Source organism: Gorilla gorilla, chromosome 3, assembly GCF_029281585.2.
Source record: "Gorilla gorilla gorilla isolate KB3781 chromosome 3, NHGRI_mGorGor1-v2.1_pri, whole genome shotgun sequence".
NCBI classification, from domain to species: domain Eukaryota; kingdom Metazoa; phylum Chordata; class Mammalia; order Primates; family Hominidae; genus Gorilla; species Gorilla gorilla.
In genome coordinates, this window is record NC_073227.2 from 20516470 (window position 1) to 20540726 (window position 24257).

Sequence of the window (24257 nt, forward strand, 5' to 3'; positions counted from 1 at the left end):
TCACAAATTTAACAATTACCTCTGATATACTGTGATAAATAACAGCAGGCCCAATTTCTTTGGTGTATGTTATTAGAAAAATATGGAAAATTGTCTGTGCTCATGTTTTGTAAAGTCTAACAAATTTTAATGGGTGATAATCATTATTCCCTTCTACTACCAGAGAAATCCCAAATGGAATATTATTCCTAGAATAAAAACATTATATGATTCAACTAGATACACCTTCTCTGTCTTTTCCTTTGTCTCACTAAGTCACTGCTTCTCAAGTACTACTTATTGCTTGTATTAGTCATGGTTCTCTAGAGGAATAGAACTAATAGGCCAGATGTGTATATGAAGGGGAGTTTATTAAGAAGTATTGACTCAAACAATCACAAAGTGAAGTCCCACAATAGGCCATCTGCAAGCTGAGGAGCAAGGAAGCCACTTCGAGTCCCAAAACCTCAAAAGTAAGGAAACCGACAGCACAGCCTTCAGTCTGTGGCTGAAGGCCTGAGTGTCCCTGGCAAACCACTGGTGTAAGTCCAAGGGTCCAAAAGCTGAAGAACTTGGAGTCTGATGTTTGAGGGCAGGAAGCAGCCAGTACAGGAGAAAGATGAAGCCTGGAAGACTCAGCAAGTCAGCTTTTTCAACCTTCTTCTGCCTGCTCTATTCTAGCCCTGCTGACAGTGGATTAGATGGTGCCCACCCACAGTGAGGGTGGGTCTGCCGCTCCCATTCCAAGGACTCAAATGTTAATCTCCTTTGGGAACACCCTCACAGACACACCCAGGAATAATATTTTACATCTTTCAATCCAATCAAATTGACACTTAATATTAACCATACCATTGCTCATCACTAAAACTTGAACTCTTTTCTTAGAATAAACTTCATTGAGAATGACTTATATTAGGGGTAGAGTTAGAATACTCATAGCTTTAAATCTTAATTATATGCTGTGTTTGCTGTGGCAATACATAAAAAATGACCCCAAAACCCTTTGACATTCTTCCCACTGAAATGTGAGTTCTATTAATTTCTCCCATTGCCACTGCTACTGCCTTGCATGCATAGACACATAATTTAACATGCTCAGCTTCGCCTACTCTGCTCAAGGTTGCCTATTTACAGAAAACCTCCTACCTGACTAGTCACTCCCCATCCCTTGAATATGAGATCCATGACTACTTGACCAATAGAATACAATAGAAATGGTGACTTTCTGGGTCCCGGCTGTAAGAAAGTGGCAGTTTTCTCTTTTAGCCTTTTGAGATGCCCACTCTCAGACCACAGCTGCTTTGTGGAAGCCATAAACACAGGTATTCTGGACCACAGTTATGTGAATGGGTGAACCACTCTGTGATTTCAGCCTCTAGCCACTGTATAGTCCTTAGCCTTACACCAGTCAAGCCAATAGTGCAAGGAGCAGAGATCAGCTGTTCTTTCCAAGCCCTTGCTAAAATTGCAAATACATAATGTCAATGAAAAGAGTCAAATGCTGTAAAATATTTGAAGAGATTAATTCTGAGTCAAATATGAGTGACCATGGACAGTGACACAGCCCTCAGGAGGTTCTGAGAGCATGTACCCAAGGTGGTTGGGGATCAGTTTGGTTTCATACATTTTAGGGACGCATGAGACATCAATCAAATACATTTAAGAAAAACATTGGTTTGGTCCGGAAAGGACGACTCAAAGTTGGGGGTGGGGGTTCAGCTATAGGTAAATTTAAACATTTTCTACTTGACAATTGAGTTTGTCTAAAGACCTGGGATCAATACAAAGGAAAAGTTCAGGTTAAGATAAAAGACTGTGGAGTTCTTTTGAAGTCTTATAGTCGCTGCCCTTAGAGACAATAGATGGCACATGTTTCCTATTCAGACCTTTAAAAGCTGCTATACTCTTAGTTAATTTCTTTAGAATTATGAGGGCCTAGAAGAAAAAGGTCTAGCTATGTTAATAGAAATTCTCTACTCCCCCACAAAGGACATCTTTGCAGGACCATTTCAAGCTATGGCAAAGAAACATGTTTTGAGATAAAATATTTTTATTTTCTCCCTTGTCTCATAATGTTATGCCAGAGTCAGTTTGGAAAGTAAGTCACCATATATAGGGTTAAATAAAACCCATCTGAGGAGAATTTATGGATTGTAGGGCATGACTCCCCAGATCCCTTAGGTAGGAATTTGGGCAAGATAAAAAAAAAATCAGAGCTTAGTCCTCAATGATAAAAATAAATGATTATAGTTATTTTAAGCCACTACATGTGGAGGGTTTTTTTTAACATAGAAATACAAAATTAGAGCAAAAGATTGTATTAAAAAGACCAACGATCTGCCAATTTGCTTAGGAGAGGAGGACTTTCCTGTTTTAGTAGTTGCCTGGAGGGCTCTCAGAGGCAGTGAAAGCATAGTTTAACAATTTTGTGTGTTTGTGTGTATAGATAGGGGAAATAACCAAATTGTGTTAAAAGGAACAGTGTTGGACTCAAAGTTGAGGAAGTGTAATTCAAACCAAAAACAACCTTAAGAAGAGAAAGAGAGCCAAGAGGTGATCAAGTCAAAGCAAGTCAGAAGACTTGAAATAAGGTTAAAATCAGCGAGTTGAAGTGTCACTTAAGCAAATAACAGAAATGACAATTTCTTGCCAAAGTTCCTATTTTACATGTTTCTCATGCCTTTTGTGTTGGCAGGACAGATGAGATTCACAAAAACAATCTTAACTGAGGTACCTTTAATGTTCAAGGCATGCTATAATGTGCATAACCTAAGAATGCCCATTGTGCTAGCCCCTACCTGGTAACGTTGCAGGAAACAATTGCTCTTTACAGTCCAACCTACATTTTTCAATAACACGGCAGGGATATTGACCTATAAAAGTGTGCCCCAGAGCAAAATAGATTTACAGTAAAAGGAGAAGATGTTGCACTCAGCAAAGGGATAGTTACAGTTCCCAGAGTTATGGGCTGGACTGACGTACAAGATCAGGCAACTCATCATGGTGATAAAAATTGACTTACAAGAAATATTTTCAGTGGATTAGGACTCTGAAGCAGAGTCAAAATGTATTTAATGACTTGAGCTGCTTGTTAAAACTTCAGGTTTCTGAGACCCAGCCTCAGAATTCTAGATTTGTGATGTGATGACAGAGATCTACATTTTTGACAACCATCCAGGATGATTTTGACAGACAATGATGTTTGACAAACAATAATCTTGATATTGAATTTTTGTCGGTTACAGGATTTACTTATTCAGGAGCTGACTGTGTGTTTATGTTCATTTTTACTTAGTTCATATCAAAAATTAATGGGAACCCCTTCTCCTTTTCCCTTACTCTATGGCAGACACAGACACACACTTCTAAGATCCCTCTTCAGGAAAGAACTTGTCATCAGGCTGTGAGTGTTGTCCTTAGGTGACATTCCCCAGCTGTTACCTCATTCAGTTCTGCCTCAGATTTTAAGTTGAAGTCACACTTTTCTTAACTGGGAAAGCTTAACTAAGCAAGAAGTGTCCTTACTGTATACTGAAGCCCAAGTGGGAGAGGAAGGATCTTCCTGGTGGGTGAGGGGGTGGGGAGTGAGAAGCGTGGCGTGAGCCCAGCGGCGTGAGAAGGGCATCTGATCAGTGAGGACGTGCATGCCAACTCAAGGACATACCCATCCACTCCTCCATGTGGGTGTGGATACTCTACCATACAGATGCGCTCATCACCCTGCTTGGATTCTGAAACCCTAAGCCGAGCCATTCACAAATAGGCATGCCCTGTTGGGCTGATTCTCCATGGCAGTCCATCCTGTACAGATATTATCTTTCAGGTGTTTAGGTTTGGACATCAAGAGCCCCAGCAGAGTGAGAACAGAGCCCTAGCCAGGGTCAACTGGTATGAGGATTCAGAGTTGAAGAGGGTAAGGTGGGTAGCCACACAGTATGCGGACTAGTCAGGGAGGAGGTTTTCTATAAAGAGGGAGCATTGAGAAGAGTAGGAGATACTGAGTATCTTAAATTATGTGTCTATGCAGACAAGGCAGTAGCAGGGGCAATGGAAGAAGATAATCAAATATATTAGGAAAGGGGGAGGCTTTATCATCAGAGAAGGAAGTTACAAATATGGAAAGAAAGAAAAGTAGAATAAACCCTGTGACATTGGATAGGAATCAGTGCATTGAAAATATTTCATAAACTCATGGATTTATTGATTTCAGTAATGGAAATAGATGATAAATATTGGTGTATTTGTAAATCTTTGTGTGGTGTGAGGCCTGTGTGTAGGCACCTCGAAAATCTATATAGGCATCTATCTATAACACACACACACACACACACACACACACACACACACACAGAGATACATGCACTCAAGTGCCTCAGCTTTGTCCACTGAGAAGACCACAGCAATATTTCCAGTATTTCATGTTCTTCTAGAATGTTTGAATCTCCCTTCAAAAAGTGTACTTTATTCTACCCACTTTAAAATTCTTCAGGCCTTTATGGTTGCTTCAACAAATAGCACAATTGACTTTGAATGCTAAGGCATAAAGGAAAGTGTAGTTTCCACTTGCTTTTCTGTTTTATGGGACTCCTCACCCTTAGAACCCAGCTACCATGTACTGAGGAAGCCCATGTCCTTTCCCCATGGAAGGATCAATTGCAGGTGTCCTGGATGACAGCCCCAGCTAATGCCCAAGTCCACAGCCACCACGAGCCACTCTACATGTATGTAAGTAAAACTTCAGATGATTTTGAGTCTGTTAAGCTGATGACTAGTAGAATAGAGACAAGCTATATGTGCTAAGCTCTGTCCAGATTGCAGATTTGTGTGCAAAAATAAATGTGGTTGTTTTAAGCCACTGACTTTTGGGATGGTCTGTTATGGAGCACTAAATAACTGAAACAATTGTCAAGAATTCTTCTTTGGACACATATTTTTCGAGATGCCTATTAGACATCCAATAACAGGATACACAGTTGTGGGAATGGCTTCAAGTGAGGTTAGAAAGTAAAAAAAAAAAAAAAAAATTGAAGATGTATTAAAAATTTATTAATTTTAAAAGCAATGAAATTATTGGAATAGAATTTTTAACACATTCCTATTAGCTAGAAAAGAGAGAATAGAACTGAAGGGTCAGAATAGCAGATATCAGGAGCCTGTTTAGAAGACTATGAAGTAGTCTAGTTAAGATGACTTTGGCTTGTGGAAATACATAAAAATAAGTCCGAAAGGATTTGAGGGCTATTTGTGAAATGCAATAACAAGGATCATAATTGGGCATCATAGCCATATTCCTTTTTGCAGTTTCTCCTGCACATCCATGATTTAATAGTTTGAAATCTATTGATTTGTGGGAAAAAATCACCTTTAGTATATGATGATAATAAACTTTAAAATGTCATTATTATCAATACTAAGATCATAGATACTAACTGGTACTAATTATCTTTGGCCCTAATAGAAAAACTAGCAGAATAAGTGTCTACAACACTGGCTGATATGCTCTTTTTACTTCTTAATTACTCTGAGTGCCAATTTCTACATATGTAGAAATGTGTAAGCTAGAAACATAGCTACATATGTAAGCTAGAAACAACATTATTTTCCTTACAGACAATGATTAAATAAACTATGTAAGTAGCCTAGGGTGATGCTTGGAACAGAATTGGTTCTCATTACATGTTAACTGGATCTGAATTTTAGGACCTCTGAGTAAATGTCAGAATATATGATTGGAATGTACAAATATTGGCTCCATGTTTTTATCTGATGTTATTACCACTCCAGCTCTGCTAACCTTCCAATCAATAGCCTATTAGGCCCTCAGTAGGACTGAAGAAGGTTGATTGACCAGATGTCACCAGGTAGCTTGAGGCCATCAAAAGATGGGATGCAGCTAGAGCTTAAGTTAACAGGAAAGAGACAAACTCCGTTTTCTTAATAATTTCCCTGGGCACAAAATGATTTTATTTCAGGACTGACACTTGGGCTGCTCATTTAGTGTTCTTCCTACACACTCTCACCCATCAGAGAATCAATCAAAAGCTAATCCACCAACATACTGACTTGCTCAGGCCAAGACCCTCCTGAAATTCTTGCCTGGTCACTTTGCAGATACGTGAACATCTATAGATTAACTGCAGTATCCACAAGAAAAATATATAAACCTGCTCAACAGAGGACAAATATGACTGGATACCATCCACCTATCTTTTAAGATTCCACAATCAAATTTTAAAATCTGGGCAAGTGGTAGCTATTTCTCTCTTTATTATTATGCTGAAAACTTTATCATAAATCACAACACCTGAAACATAGTTTTGAACTTACCTGGAAGATGGATGGTGGTAAATTGGCCTTTTCCCTGAGGGCAAGTGAAAGGTTGAACAATTTTATCTCAAGGAATTAAACAATGTGTCTAAGCCATAACTCTACTGTGAAGGTTGACTAAACCTTCCAAAGTATCTTTTGCTAGATTATTTCTGACTTGAGTTTTTAATTTTTTCAACCATTTACTGATTTACTACTTTCTAGGTTAGAGACACACGATATAAAATAAAAGCCAATGAATTTCCATTATATATAAGGAAGTATTCAAGATGGGAATGAGAACGGGATATAGAGTGAAATACATTCACTAATTTCATGCAATTAGGTAAATGTTAAAAATAATTTATTTAGAAGCACTCTGAATAGGAAGATGTTTGTTTGTTTGTTGGTTTGTTTAAAGAAAGGAGTCAGTAAGTTTGTGTTAAGGTATTGAGAATGCTTTTCATTAGATGCAATATTCAACTTGGTCAACTAGGATAGCTAGAATATTTTCTTTTCAGAGAGAGCTGTCCATGGTGACTTCCTCATGTAAACAGTGTTTATGCCAAGTTCCAGAAACAGGTTGCGTTGTTTAAAATCCCGGTTATGCTGCTAGCTATGAGAGTTTGGGCAAGCCCCCTTGTCTTGGGTCTCAGTTTTCCAGCAGTAATTAGCAGGGCCAAAACTTTTTTTAGGGACAGGGATAATAAGAATTGCTCTTGTTCTCACTTCTTCACAGTCGCTATTAGATGGGATGTGTTTTTGTGAAAGGGCAGGGTATTCTTTCCCAGAAGCTCTGCAGTGATTCCTCTGCCCTTCAGACCTATATTTGAATCTTTTAAAGTACAACCACAAATAGGATATCATTTGTCTTTCTTAAAATCCTCTTGGGGACAGAAAACACACACACACACCACACACACACACACACACACACGCATACACACACACTTCACTTGTCAATACTGTTTACTATTTGGTGGAATAAATGTAAAGTTGATGTTTACCCCAGCAGTTGCTGATGGCTTTTCGTGGACAATGACATGTCCTTGGACTCTCTGACGTTTCATTTTGTGCTCCTGGGGCTGCCAGCTCTTTTCTGTAACTGCCTGTCAAAATAACAAGATCTTGCCTACTTATTTAGAACAACCTGCTTAATAAGTGACAGTCTAATCCTGCCCCAGCCTTTTAATCGTACAAGCTGGCTTTCACAGCAAGATTGGGATATTTTGTCCCTAGAACATAAGGTGTACACTTAAAATATCCTCAAGAATACTGACCTAGAATGACAACTCGAAAGGTGGGGGTTCTTTGTGAAATCACGACATTGGTATTCTTAGAGCTTCACAGATATAAATAATGAACATGAAAACTTGAAGTGAAAGTAGAATCACAGTGAGAGTCGAACACACCCAAGAAATATTTGGCTTACAAAAATAAACTTCTCCTTAATTCATTCAACTAAAAATATTGTTGAATGACAAAGATGTATACTGTTCTACCACAGAATTTCCTCTTTGAGAGGCAGCTGGAACTAGACATTGTGGTTAAGGACTGGGGTTTTGCAGTCACATAGATTTCAATACATTCTCTACCTCTCATTTAGCTGATTTATCTTGGGCTAGTTAGCTACCATGTCTGAGCCTCAGCTTTTCTTACATAAAATCGGAAAAACGCTCTCCTTAAATGTTACTTGAGAATGATAACTAAGAATTCTGCATATAGAATACTTAGCAAAATATTGACACATATGAGGTACACACATTGATTTTTTGCTTTTTTTTCTAGTAGAGTTATCATCATCATCATTGGCAACAATGGTATCATGCTGCCATTCTCCTCCTCTCAGCTCATACTCAGGTCTAAACAGTGTTTTAGGATTTGGCTCTCAGACCTCATATCCCACACTCTACCTCCATCATTATTTTCTAGCAACACTTGCTTTCTTTCTGGAGGCAAAGTATTCCTGCCTGCAGGCATCTTCACTAGCTGATGCCAGAGCCTGAGATTCTCTCCCTCAGGTTTTTGCAGAAGTATTTTTTTTTTTTCATCATTCAGGTCTTGACTTACAAACCAGCTTCTCTGCAAGGTATCCTCTGACCATGCAATCTCTCTTAATCATGTCCCTGCATTTTATTGGAGCTGAGTCTTCATCCTAATTAATTTGTTTGTTGGTTATTTACACATCCCTGTGCAGCCTCCATGATAGCATTGCTTTTTTCTCATATTCCACCCTGTATTGCCTACTTTTAAAACTAACTCAGGGTAGAAAAGTTTCAAAAAAGAAGCTCATTAAATGGGTGATATAATGAATCAATCATCAATTAATAAAAGATTTACTTCAGAATAAACTTCAAAAAGATAATACTTCACTACTACGGGCTATGAAGCTAGTGGTCTTTGATTCAAATCTGGATACATGCTAATGGAGAGATTTTGGACTAATGTCTTAATCACTAAACTTTGAGGTTTCCATTTGTAAAATTGAAAATTTTAGAAATCATCACAGAATTTTATGAAGATTAGATGAAAACATGCATATAAAGCACTCAAAAAATGTCCTGGTACATAAAAAAAAAGTGTCCACTATTTATTGCTGTGAAAATTGAATACTAGCTAAAAACACATTCGGCCCAATATCAGCAATTTTCTGTGGATTCCTGGCATCTGTTTGCATCTTTGTATATTTCACACATGTGCTTCCGGGAGACTGGTTTTGGAGCTCAGTTACTTAGCATTATGTGCTCCAAGCATTTTTTAAAATTGAGATATAATTCATTCTTTTAAAGTTATGATAGTCATCATTTAAAACTAGACAATTCAGCATTTTTATTATACTCACAACATGTTGCAGCTATCACCACTATATAATTCCAGAACATTTTTCTAATAGCAAGAAGACATCCCACATCCATTAGCATTGCAACCCATTCTCCTCTTCCCACAGCCAATGTCAACCACTGATCTCTATCAATGGATTTTTCTCTTCTAAACCTTTTACATAAATGAAATCATAATATGTTGCTTTATGTGTTGCTTTTCTTCAACTTGTAGTAATGTTTTCAAGGTTTACCTATATGAATTACCATAAATCAATGCTTCGTTTCTTTTTATTGCCCAATAATATTCCATTTTGTAGATATAACCATATTTTGCTTTTCCTTTCTTCAGGTAATAGACATTTGGATTGGTTTTACATTTTAACTATTTTGAACAGTGCTGCTATGAACAATAATATATGTTTATGTATGGACGTATATGTTCACTCCTCTTGGGTATATATCCAAAAGTGAAATGGTGGCCTTATATTTAATATATTGGAGAACTACAAAACCATTTTCCAAAGTGGCTGACTTATTTGGCATTCCAATCAACAGTTTGTGAGAATTCAAATTTCTTTGCATCTTCACCAGGTTGTGTTTTGCCCACCTTTTTTTATTATAGCCATGTAGGGGGTATGAAATGGTACCTCATTGCAGTTTTGAATTTCTTAGTGACTAATGATGGTAAGCAAATTTTCTTTTTTTACCGTTTATTTTTGGTTCAGGAGTACAGGTGCAGGTTTGTAACGCAGGTAAACTGCACATCATGGGGATTTCATGTACAGATTATTTCATCACCCAGGTAAGAAGCATAGCACTCAATAGGCATTTTTCTGATTCTTTCCCTCTTCCCACCTTCCATCTTCAAGTAGGCCCCACTGTCTGTTCCCCTATTAGTGTCCATGTGTTCTTGTTGATTAGCTCCCACTTATAAGTGAGAACATGTAGTATTTGCTTTTCTGTTCTTGCATTAGTTTGCTTAGGATAAAGGTCTCCAGCTCCATCCATGTTGTTGCACAGGACATGATCTCATTCTTTTTTAACCTGCCTAGTATTCTATGGTGTATATGTACCACATCTTTTTTTACATATAGTCTACCATTGATGGGCATTTAGATTTACTCCATGTCTTTGTTCTTGTGAATAGCACTATAATGAGCACACATGTGCATGTGTCTTTCTGGTAGAACAATTTATATTCTTTTGGTTATATACCCAGTAATGAGATTGCTGGATCAAATGGTAGTTCTGTTTTTAGGTCTTTGAGGAATTGTCACACTGTTTTCCACAATGGTTGAACTAATTAGTTTCACCAACAGTGTGTAAGTGTTTCCTTTTCTCTACAAGCTTACCAACATCTGGTTTTATTGCTTTTTTTAATAATAGTCATTCTAACTGGTGTAAGATGGCATCTCATTGTGGTTTTGTGAACTTGGTTCAAAATGATTGGTGATGTCAAACTTATTTTCATAGGCTTATTGATTGCATGTATGTCTTCTTTTGAACAGTGTATATTCATGTCCTTTGCCCACTTTATTATGGGGTTGTTTGTTTTTGTTCTTGTAAACTTGTTTAGTTCTTTATAGATGCGGGATATTAGACTTTGTTTTATGTATAGTTGGCAAATATTTCCTCCCATTCTGTAGGTTGTCTGTTCACTTTGTTATTTTCTTTTGTGGTACAGAAGTTTTTAAGTTTAATTACAGCCTATTTGTCAATTTTTGATTTTGTTGTGATTGCTTTTGGCATCTTTGTCATGAAATCTTTGCCAGTTCCTATGTCCAGAATAATATTGCCCAGGTTTTCTTCAGGGTTTTCATAGTTTTGTGTTATACATTTAAGTCTTCAATCCATCTTGAGTTGATTTTTGTATATGGAGTAAGGAAAATCCAGTTTCAATCTTCTGTATATGGCAAACCAGTTATTCCAACACCATTTATTGAATATCCTTTCTCCATTGCTTGTTTTTGTCAGCTTTGTCAAAGATCAGATGGTTGCAGGTGTGTGGCCTTATTTGTGGCCTCTCTATTCTATTCTCTTGGTTTATCTGTCTTTTTGTACCAGTACTATCTGGTTTGGTTACTGTGGCCCTGTAATGTTGTTTGAAGACGGGCAATGTGATGCCTCCAGCTTTGTTCTTTTTGCTTTGGATTACCTTGGTTCCTCGGACTCTTTTCGGTTCCATATGAATTAAATATTTTTTTCTAATTTTGTGAATTATGTCATTGGTAGTTTGATGGAAATATGTATTTATTGGCTACTTTCATATCTTCTTGGGAGAAATATCTATCCAAAACGTTTGCCCATTGTTTAATTAAAGAATTAGACATTTTAAGATTGAATTATAAGAATGACTTTTTAATATTCTGGGTACAAATTTCTTATCAGGTATATGATTTGCAATTATCTTTCCCACTTTGTTATATTTTCAAAACAAAACTTTTAAATTTTTGATGAAGTTCAATTTATGTATTTTTTCTTTGGTCCCTTGTGGTGCTTATGTAACAAACAATTGCATAAATATAAGTCAAATGATTTACTTCTATGTTTCCTTCTAAGAGTTTTATATTTTTTACCCTTACATTTAGATCTTCAATCCATTTGAATTATTTTATATGGTTTAATGTAGGGGTAGAAATTACAGATAGATATATAGACAGACAGATAGATAGATAGATAGATAGATAGATAGATAGATAGATAGAGATATCCAGTTGTTCCAGCACCATTTGTTAAAAAAAAAATTATTTCTTCACTCCATTTTCTTGGCATCCTGAGTGAAAATCACTTGACCATGGAAATACAGGTTTATTTATGGAGTCTTAATTGTATTCCATTGATCTACACGTTAAACCTTATACCACTACCACACTGTCTTGATTACTGCAGCTTTTAAGATATGATATCAAGAAGTGTGAGTCCTCCAACTTTGGTCTGCTTCAAGATTGTGTTGGCTGGTTTGGTCTCTGACATTTCTATATATATTTTAAGATCATCTTGTCAATATCATGAAAGAAAAAAAAGCATATGATATTTAGACAAGGAATATGTTAAAACTGTAGATCTAATTGGAGAATGTTTCAATCTTCAGAATATAGAGTCTTCCAATCTAAGAACATGGGAAGTCTTTCCATTTATTTAAGTCTTTAATTTCTCTCAACTATGTTTGTGGTATTAAGTGTGCAAGTCTTGCACTTCCATCATTAAATTTATTCTTAAATATTTAATTATTTAGATGCTATTTTAAATGGCATCAAGTTAATTTCCAGATTATTCATTACTAGTGTAGAAAAATACAATTAATTTTTATGTATTGATCTTGAATCCTGCAAACTTGTCAAACCTGTTTATGAGCACTAGTGGATTTTTTGGTATATAATTTAGGATTTTCTATTTGCAAGCTCATGTAATATTCAAATAGAGATAGTTTTACTTCTTATCTTGCAATCTCAATGTCTTTTATTCCTTTTTCTTGCATAAATGCCAAGGCTAGAATCTCCAGCACAGTGCTGAATAACAAGTAGTGAGAATGAAAATCTTTATCTTGTGAATTATCTTAGAAAAAAAAAAGATTTTGATCTTTCACCATTCAGTATGACGTTAGCTGTGGGGTTTTCGTTAGCCAGCTTTCCAGGTTCAGGTAATCGTCTGCTATCATGAAATAGTTTAGGATTTTATCAAAGGCTTTTTCTGTGTCTATGGGATCATCATGTGTTTTGTTATTATTGTTTTTCTAGTATGGCATATTATAATTTTTTTTGTTGTATGTTGAACTACTCTGTATTCCTTTGATACATTGCATCTGGTCCCACTTTGTCTTACCTGGTGTAATTCTTTTAAGATATTGCTGGATACGATTTGTCAGTATTTTGGTAAGAATTTTTTGTGCTTATATTCACAAGGGATATTTGTCTGTAGTGATATTTTCTTGTGATGTTCTTATCTGATTTTGGTATCATGGTAGTGCTGGTCTTATAGAATAAGTTGAGAAGCACTCACTTCTAATACATTTTTGGAAAAGCGTGCAAAAAAATGGTATTAGTTTTTTTTAAATTGGTAGAATTCACCAGTAAAGACATCTAGTCCTAAATTTTTTTATGGAATTTTTAAAAATATTATTTCAATCCCTTGACTTGTTATTGTTTTTTCATTTTCTGTTTCTTTTGAGTAGGTTTTGGCAGTCTGTATCTTTCTAAGAATTTGTATCTTTATCTAATTTAGTCAATCATTTTGTATACAGTTGTATATAGCAATCCTTTATCTTTTTAATATAAAGTTGGTAGTATTGTCCCCTTTTTCATCCTGATTTTAGTAATTTGAGTATCCTCTCTTTTTCTTGATTATGCTAGCTAAAGATATGTCAATTGTGTTAATTTATTTCAAAGATCCAGTGTTTGGTTTTTTTGTTGTTGTTTTTCTCTATAGTTTTTGTATCTCCATCTCATTTATTTTCATTCAAATTTTTATTATTTATTTATTTCTGCTTGATTAAGGTTTCTCTTGATTTTCTTTTTCCATTCCCTTAAGAAGGAAGATTGGGTTACTGATTTGTGATCTCTCTTCTTTCCTAATACAGGTATTTGCAGACATACATTTTTCTCTAATCATTTTTTAGCTTCATCTCATAAGTTTTGTTATACACTAATCTTTTTCAAATTCATTTTGAAGTACTTTCTGATCTGTCTTGTGACTTATTCTTTGATTATTTAGAAAGATGAGATTTAATTTCTACACATTTATAAATTTCCAAACTTTTATTTTCTTAATGTATTTACAATTTTATTCCATTATTATTAGAAAACATACTCTGCATGATTTAAATTCTTTAAATTTATTGAAGCTAATTTTATGGCTTAATTTATGGTCTATCTGGAGGAATGTTCCATGTGCACTTGAGAAGAATTTGACTTCTGTTTTGTTGGATGGATTATTTTATATGAGATGTCTGCTCATTCTGGCTGGTTTATATTGTCATTCAAGTATTCCATTTCCTTGCTTATCTTATACCTAATTGTCCTATCTGTAATTGAAAGTTGGTTATTAAAATCTCCAACTGTTACCGTTCAATTGTCAAACTCCCCCTTCAATTATGTCAGTTTTGTTTCATATATTTCATGGCTCTGTTGTTAGGGCACATTTATACCTTGTTGTTTGATTGACCTTTTTACTATTATAGAATATAATTTTTGTCATTAGCAATAACTTTATAGTCTTAAAGTACATTTTGTTGGAACTATACATAGAAGATTAGCATTGCCTCAGTGCAAGGATGACACACAAATTCATAAAGCATCCCATAATTTTTTAAAAGTATATTATGTCTTTTATTTGTATCACTACCTCAGTTTTCTTTATGTTATTGTTTGTTTGCCTTGAATATCTGTTTCTATCCTTTTTCTTTAAACCTATTTGTATCGTTCACTTGAAGTATGTGTGTTGTAGCAATACATAGTTATAACTTTTTTTTTCATTCTGGTAATTTCAGCCTATTACATGGATAATTAGAATATTTGATTCATTTGCATTTAGTGTAATTCCTGACAGTTTGAGACTTACGTCTGCCATTCAGCTATTTGTTTTTACATATCATGTGTAATTTCTGTTTTTCTTTCTCCATTTTTTTTCCTCATTACTGCCTTATGTTGTACAGGTACTCTATAGTATCACACTTTAGTTCTCTTGCCATGCCATTTATTATTATTTTTAGTTATTTTCTCAGTGCTTATCCTGTGGCTTCACATTATCATGTTAACTTACAACACTCTATCTTGGATTAATAATAACTTAATTACAGTAGTATACAAAATTTGTTCTATTCATCTTTATCTTTCCTCCTTTGTTCTGAGGTCATACAAATGATATAGTTTTGCATTGTATCTCATCAACACAGACTTATAACCACTGTCTTATGCAGCTGTCTTTTAATTCAGAAAGGAGAAGAGATGAGATATGAATAAAAATACATTTGTGCTATCTTTTATATGTTTCTATGTAATTCTTCAATGGTGTCTTTTATTCTTTCATGTAGATTTCAGTTACTGTCTAGTATCATTTCATTTCTCTCTAAAGGATTCAGCTTAGTATTTCTTATAGGGAAGCAGTCTACTAGTATTTTTGTTGTTCTTGTTTTGTTTTGTTGTTTTTAGCAGTTTGACTGTGTCATCCCAATCCTCTGGCCCCCTAGGCTTATGTTACAAAGTCAGTTTTAGTCCTACAGAGAACACTTTGTGCTGATGAATCATTTCTTCTTGCTGATTTCAAGTTCCACCGTTGTAGAAAGTGGTGTGGTAGTTCCTCAAAGAATTAAAACTGGATTACCATTTGACCCAGTAATCCTATTATTGAGTATATACCCAAAGGAATATAAATAATTCTACCATGAAGATATATGAATGCATATGTTCATTTCAGCACTATTCGCAAGAGCAAAAACATAGAATCAACCTAAATGCCCATCAATAATAATCTAGATAAAGAAAATGTGGTATATATACATCATGGAATACTATGCAGTCATAAAAAGAACAAGATCATGTCCTTTGCAGCAAGTTAGATGGAGCTGGAGGCTGTTATCCTACCTAAGCAAACTAATGCAAGAAAAGAAAACCAGAAACTGTATGTTCTCACTTATAAGTGGGAGCTAAATCATGAGAACACATGGACCCAAAGAGAGGAACAACAAACACTGGTGCCTACTTCAGGGTAGAAAGTGGAAGGAGGGAAAATATTTAAAAAACTACCTATTGGGTGCTATGCTTATTACCTGGGTGACAAAATAATCTGTATACCAAACACCTGTGACATGCATTTTACCTATATAACAAATTTGCACATGGACACCTAGACATCAAAATTTTAAAAAGATTGCCTTGCAAGTGAAGTCTTCCAAGAAATTACCACAACAGTTCAATAATGTCAGTTCTCTGGGAATGAAGGTTTGAAGAAGATGCAGCAGAGCTTTGCCTCTTCCTTTGGCTATCAGACTGCTGGTTTTCACAGTAATTGTGATCTCTTAGTTTTCAAGGTTACTCTGGAGCTGGGAAGAAGTGGATGGAAATAGAAAAAGCCAAAGTGCCACAAAACACACTGATTTAACTGAGATTCAGCTTTTTTCTTGGATGCACACTCTGAATTGCTGCCAGCCTAAGTTTAATTTCCAGTGTTCTGAGCGCTGATTCTGACAACTTCCTGCCAGTGTTCTCATTCATTTTACAAAGAATACAATTATTGAAGCTCCTTACATAACCATTTTCACTGAAGTCCAGCTACACATAATTTTACACAATATTTTTATATACCATAAATCTCTAATGAAAATCTTTAAAACTAAAATATAGACTAAATACACATAATATAAAATGTTTCACATAAAAGGACAATAATTTCTAAAATATGCTAGATTGCTTTATCTGATGAACAAGACATGGTATGCCAATGTAGAAGTATCTGTCATAGCTATTTTCTTTTAAAATATCTCATCGATCTATCACCAACTAATTTATCTCAACAGAAATGAAGGCTAGAAAAATAGCAACCACAGAATACCTTAATCTCTCAACCTGGTTGTTTTTGCCAACCTATTTGTTCATTTATTTATCCCACAGATATTAACTATGCTGAGCATTGAGGACACAGCTCTCAAGAAGACCCTGACCCACATGTTTCGCATTCTGATTTAATAACAGTACTTCACTACTAAATAAGTCAGAGGCATGTGAACCAGAGCAACTTCATCCTGAATAGGAGCTGGGTAAAATAAGTCTAGGACCTACTGGGCTGCATTCCCAGATGGTTAAGACATTCAAAGTCACAGAATGAGATAGGAGGTCGCCACAAGATATGGGGAATAAAGACCTTCCTAATAAAACAGGTTGCAGTAAAGAAGCTGGCTAAAACCCACCAAACCCAAGATGGCGACTAGAGTGACCTCTGGTTGTCTCCACTGTTACACTCCCACCAGCACCAGGACAGTTTACAAATGCTATTCCAATGTCAGGAAGTTACCCTATACAGTCCAGAGAGGGTAGGCATAAATAATCCACTCCATGTTGAGCATATCATCAAAAAACAACCATAAAAGTGGGCAACCAGCGGGGCTGCTTTATTTATGGAGTAGCCATTCTTTTATTCCTTTACTTCCTTAATAAAGTTGTTTTTGCTTTACACTGTGGACTCATCCTGAATTCTTTCTTGGGTGAGATTCAAGAACCCTCTCTTGAGGTCTCGACTGGGACCCCTTTCCTGTAACAAACAGGTGTATTTACAAATTGTTATAGAATGGAGAAAAGAGCATCATTAAATCTATCTAGGTTTGGAGGGATGTCCCAAAATGGTATTGCCATTTTAGATGAAAATGTTAAGATTAAATTAGACTCTGCCAAAAGAAGCAAGGAGCATAAGGGTTGGGGGACGACATTAAACACTTTGTAATGACTTCAGAAGAATCATTCAAACTATAATTCTTACAAGTGTTAGTTAAATCAGTCAAATCAAAGATCTGGCTTCCAGCTAAAGAAAGATGTAAAAATAGAGAAATTAAAAGATGATATGCATGATCAATTCCCCCTTTTAATGGTAATATTCCTTCCAATTATTACCAGTATTTTACATACTTTGTAGGACTAACATCTTGCTTGTCCTGTATTAGGTATGTGCACACTTGTGTCTCCTATTAGATTATAACTCCAATCTTTGTTTCTTTAGAGATGGGGACTTGCTGTGTCACCAAGGCTGGAGTGCAGTGGCAGGATCATGCTCACTGTAGCCTTAAACTCCTGTGCACAAGAGATTCTCCCACCTCAGCTGTGAGTGTCTGGGGCTACAGGCACACCCCACCCAAACTAAGTATTTTAACTTTGTATAGAAAGGGGGTCTCACCATGTTGCCCAGTCTGGTCTTGAACTCCTGGTCTCCAGCCATTCTCCCAATTTAGCCTCCCAAGTCTTTGGGATTACAGGCATGGGCCACCGTACATGTTTCCATTTTTTTTCTATCCCCACAGGGTTAGCAAAGTGCTATGTATGTAGTTGGTGCACCCCAAGTTTTGACAATAGGAAAGAAAACTGTGGGACTACTACCTAATATCCCACAGCTAACTCTGAAGTACATTATAAAATTATTGAGTTTGGAATGAATTTTGTGGCCATACTTACACAAACCTCAGCATCTTCAATTCTAATCACAGTCAAAATTGTTTTGGATATAATGGTAAACAAAATCATCTTCAAGAGTGAAGACTAATAGAAGAATGTAGGATCCATCCTTCAAATAATTAATTTAGATGCTTTTGTTTGCCTAACACTTCTCCTTAATTTACAATTTTCATAGTCTAATCATAAAGTGAAATTCTAAATAAAAAGTTAGTTCATATTGAATGTATTAAGAATGTCTTTTTTCTACCCCAGATATCAGGATTCCTTCAAATAATGCTGTTTTCATTTGTTATTTGGCATTCATTCTCAACAGTAAAATTTAAGAGAAAAGTTAAATGAAACATTTCACGTGCCCCCTAGTTATTCAGAATAGAAGCAACAAACTAGTGACCAAAGGTGAGTGTTTAGTTTTACTTGCACAAAGTTAAAATAATTTTTTTCAACATGTAAAATTTAGGAGATTGTATATGAAAATCTAGTTATGTGACCTCCCTTTTAAAAATCAGGGTATCTGCGAAGTGGAAGCAACCTCCTGGAGTGGAAGAGCGTTTTCTCCCTCCCGTGTCACAGTCCTCAGAGTTTTCTTTAGTCTTTCAGACGCTGAGGGTTATGTCAGCTGCAATTCATCTCCATGCTGTCTCTGTTTTCATAGAAGATTTAAGAGCAAAGTGAAATGTTTTTGTGCATGCATTTTTATCTAGAGAGGGGAAATTAAATGTGGATGTTCCAAGAAAAATGTGAGAAAATGTATTTCTCTTTTGAAAATGAAAATATTACTAAATGCTTAATATTGAAATGAAATGTTGCTACACATATAAATCAATGTGTCACTAATAAACAATACATATTAAGTAGTGTGACTGGAACATGCACAAACGACTTAATAACCACAACAAAAATGCCTGAAATTTAGCTGGGTTTGTTTCTGAATTAGATTAAGTGACACTGCTTGCTATAATTGTATTAAGTGAAAAAATGGCTGAGTATCAAAATCATTTACTGTAGGCAAATGTATTAAAGTCCCCAGAGTGTAGCAAAAATGATCAGTCCTAAACTAAAGCAAGCACTTGTAAATGTAAATTTGTCCAAAAATGCAATTGTTTAGCAGGTTGAAGAAATGGGAGAATACCCACAGCACACTAGCTATTTTTGTTTTAATGGCAAATTATAGGTGACTAAGAGACTTATATATACATGCACTGCCTATAATAATTATGTATCCAAATGGCTGCTTCTTGGTTGTTGAAAATTGAAGGTAAACAAGTCTGTAGTGGTTTGGAATCTGACTGGTGATGATACCTTTGTACAAAACAAACAAAATAAGTTGCAACTTTCGAAAGGAACGCAAATTTAAATCCATCCATTGCATCATTTACCAACAATTGCCTTGCTAAAGCATTACATACGGACCATGTCAGGCACACAACAATGAGAAATGTGAACTAGAAATGTTCTCATAGTTTTAACCATAGACAGTTGAGGCTGCACGTCATGTTTGTACAGACATCTCACCCGCCATTTACCGACTACTGCGCAACTCACTAATGAATCTTGCGGGGGTGATTTTTGATCTTTGAAAGAAATTTATTTGCTCATGTCAAACAAGAAAAATCCCCACTCTTGGCTCACCAATAAAAACCAAATTAACATTTTGGCATTTTTTTGTTTGACATTATAACCTTACAAACCCTTTGAATATTCATATTTAAGGGCATTCAGAAGTAATTACATAAATGCATTCTTCACTCCTTTCTAATGAAATTGCGTTCTTTAGAAATTCATAAGTAATGAATTATCTGGCACACTTTCTTGTACTTAAGTCATTTCCAAAGGTTAAATAATAGTTTTAGCTATACACACAAATTGTGAAGTTGAAAACTGATTTTCAAAAACTATTTCTTGACTTTCAGTTTTATGAAAATGAACTAAATATGACCATTTTTCTTTGCCAGTTAATAATGGTCAAAGAATGAGGAGTTCCAAAATGAATTTTTTGAATTGCAGTGTAACATAGTCAGAAACAATAAATATGACCATTTGGAATATCACAAACTGAAACTATATATTGAATTGTTATCCAATCTATTAAATAAACCATTGATAAAATAGCATTTTCCACAGTCTATATTTAGGGGCACCTATATTATATGTGTGCAGCATTTTTTCTTACACAAAAAAAGAATATATATCATTCCAGATAAATAATTCGATGCTGAATTTTTGTACTGCACATCTCTACAAAAAATTCAAGAACTGACATTCACATCTTGATGCAAAAGAAAATCTGTCAGGCTTTTAGTTTCAAATCAAAGGAGGCATAAACTATATTAAAAAACTAAACATCTCTATTTTTTCAACTTACATTTTTAAGGTTTAATTTTAAAATAATCTAAAATATATTGTGTATATAATTTTGATATGTATGCTATAATTAGGTAAAATAATGAATGTTCAGTTATGTTCAATTGTTCACTTATGTTCAGAATGTTCAATTGACATATGTATGCCATAATTAGGTAAAATAATGAATATTCATTTATGTCTTTGACAATTAACTTTACTGATCCCTGGCCATTCTTCATGAGTAAAACCCTTCTGGCACTCAATTTGAACACCATGCTTTTACATGTGATATATATATTTCAAACAGCTGCTGTATTAGTATACCTAAAATGAAGACTTATTAAGTAATTTAATAGGAAAAAAAAAGTTCTAGAAGGCTTTGAAGATATTCAAAGGAAGGACCTAGTATAAGATTGAGGTATGTGTTAGTCAGTTCAGGGCACTATAAAAAAGCACCATAGACTGGGTATATGATAAACAACAAAAATTTATTTCTCACAATTCTGGGGGCTGGAAGTCAGGGATGAGGGTCCCAGCATAGTCAGGTTCTGGTGAATGACTTCTTCCTGGTTGCAGACTGCTAAGTTACTGCATCTTCATGGGGCAAAAAAAAAAAAAAAAAAAAGCACCTAGCTATTTCTCTGGCTTCTTATAAGTGCACCAATCCCATTCATGAGGGCTCTACTCTCATGACCTAATCACCTCCTCAAAGCCTCTAATACCATTAAATTGAACATCAGATTTCAACATATAAATGTCTGGTGGACACAAATATTCAGGTTACAATAGGATGATATCAGAAAAGACTGAGTGACTGAAATTCTAAGAGGGTGATATTGAAATTGGTTATCTACCAAAGTACAAGATCAAATGACCATTTTTATATTTTTAGTAATTTATTAACAGGATAGTGACAAGTGTGCTAACTCTTTTGGTGATAGTCACGAAATCAGTCTCACAAACAAACCAGTATAGAACATTCTGAAATAACTAATCAGTCAATGAAGCATGGATGGTGAACAGCTAAGTGTAAGAGCAGTGGAAGGGAGCCAACGAAAAGCTACCAGGAATAAAGGAGCACCCACGGAGTCTGCCTGATGACTAAGCAGAGATGCACGAACAAAATAAATCAGATTGAAGACTTCATCACCACTATTTTCTGTTTTATGCTCTCATCCATATCCTGCATGCAGGAGGTATTTCAGGGAAAAGATTGATAATTTTCAAAGATATTTTTGAAGCTAAGTGAAATAAGTATAACCCTGGTAAATTATAGAATCCTGGGACAACATTCCTGCCTTCCACTAATGTTTCCTTTGCCCAGAATCTGCATTCTCATGATCTTCAGCCAAAAATAAAACTCCGAAGTTGTTATAAAACAGATGCAGTAACATTAACTGTATCTCAGTAATCAAGTAATATTTGATATTAAATTATACCGCTGACTTTTATTCTCCTCTAATGATAATAAAATGACTTGGAGTAATTACATGGGCAATTATCTGTTAACATTTCAATTATAACATTATGAGGTTTGCTTAATTGTCTTCACTGGGGGTACCAAAAGTCAAACCTACAAGTGGTGGTCCACCACATTAAACGTGAATCTACTGTTGGCAATTTATGCTCAGGTCATTGGCTACAAGGGAGAAGACTAAAAAGGTAACGTTTCCAGATGACACTCAATTTTAAAGTGATCCAGGGCTTTAGAATCATCTTTTTATACTGTATATCCGTGAAAGGAACAAACAAAGGCCAGTGGGTAGCACACCATCTTTAGACTTCTTGGTGGAAAACCTCAGCGATCTAGAAGCTAAATAGCTGAGAATAAAGAGCCACGTGGGCATTTGAGCTTATTTTTTAAATTTAAATTATTTTGATTTTTACAGTAATATTGCTAAACATAATGGAAAGTACCCTTCAGAAATTCACCTATATTCTCTTTAGCCCAGTACTTAATACTGTACTTCATAAAGATCCATCCCTGAGGTCATCCCACATTATGCAGGAAGGTCATGAGGCTGTGAGTCCTCATTGCAATGGCACAGTCGTACCCATAGGTTAGCTATGGTGCAAACCTTTCAATGCATGCAGAGCCCCTCCTGGATGGGTGTTTCAAATCTTGTCTCTCTTGCTTCTCCTGTACTATTCTCCACCTCTAACTTCTTCACTCCTTGTACTTGCCATATTCTGGCAAGGTAGTCTGTAGCTTGCAGTTTCTATACTTTAATGGAAAGACTTTAAATCCTACAACTCCATCATTGGAACATCAACAGAATAAGATCTTTCCTCATTTGTGGAATATTGATTGTTTTAATATATTTTTAATCCTTTTTGGTTTCTTTCCCTTTATTGTCTCTTGCCAAGACCTCTGGAGACATGGAAATTAGCAGGAATGAGGAGGAAGATAAAGCGATGCTGCATTTGCCAAAACCAGGCTCACAAATTCTCTATATTCCACCATAAACTTTAGCCTCCAAAGTATTCAGAAAAGTTTGCTTCATAATATTTATCCGGATTCTTAAGCATTTAAACAACTTGATTTAGTATGTGAGAGAGTAGGTTTTCCTGAGTTTATAGGAGGATAAATTTTAAATTATAAAAAGGAAAAATAGGAGACTAGAAGGATAGTCTATTTATTGACGTCACTCTGCACCAGGTTCTAGATAGGAAGTTATAGAATTTACTTCATTTAAATTAGAGTCAATTCTTCTATTAAATTGTAAAAGAAGAAGTAGGATAATTATCTTCTGTATTTTAGTAATACTTTATGAAAACCCACACAACACACATATGTGAAAAAGGAGACTGGGCTCCAGAGCCTGACTGCCAGGGTCAAGGCCAGCTCTATGACCCACTAGCTGTGTGACCCTGAGTCAGTTAATTCTTGGTGGATTCATTTCCTTTATAAAATTGAGATAATAATATCATCTGGCTTCTGAGGTTATTTTAAGGAACAGAAGAGTCAATAAATGTAAAGGGCTTGGCCCAATGAACTGGCCCAGTGTAGACACTCTATTAATGTGGTAATTAACTTATAGTCATAACTTTAGCCCCTGCTTGCTTCCTTGATTGGACACAAACTGTACAATGATATGTGGAGGCAACAGGAGGGTTTTTTGTTCTTTTTTCTTTTGGTTTGATTTCATTTGGATTTTAGTTTACTAGTTTTTTGTTGTGGTTCATTTTTTGTTATTGTTGTGTTTTGTTTTGGATTTTTAGCAGATGGAGGAAATAAAACTAAGAAAAAATAAACAAAAACCTATGAAAGCCAATTTTCTTCCTAATGTCTTGCTGGTTTCAAATTAAGACTATTGTAAAGAGGCAGGAGTTGTCATTAACTACTATATTCTTAGAAACATACATTTATTGTTGTGTATATTTCCAATGGAGAAAACAGCTTAGAAATGTTTGCTCTGAAATTTCAGAATGTATTAATGGATAATGGGTTTCTTTTCATTCATCAGAGATTTCATTTGAAAAGTTAGAATCATATAAAATATTTTAAAATTCAGACTATTATTTGCTTTTTAATTCCCTCTCATTGGAATTTTTTAATTCTTTAATATTTGTTTTCCATCTGAAAAAGGGGAGCCTAGATTGTCCCATAGCTTATTTGTTTACATCCTCAACTTTCATAACTGCAGGGCAC

General features: G+C 35.2%; 1 non-coding gene across 1 annotated transcript; it reads left to right on the forward strand.

Annotated features, from left to right (window-relative positions):
• Nucleotides 1-14311: 14311 nt before the first annotated feature.
• LOC115934417 (U6 spliceosomal RNA) lies at nt 14312-14414 on the forward strand. The gene has a single exon (XR_004070222.1). It is a non-coding gene; the product is annotated as a U6 spliceosomal RNA (small nuclear RNA).
• The last annotated feature ends 9843 nt before the right edge of the window (nt 14415-24257 follow it).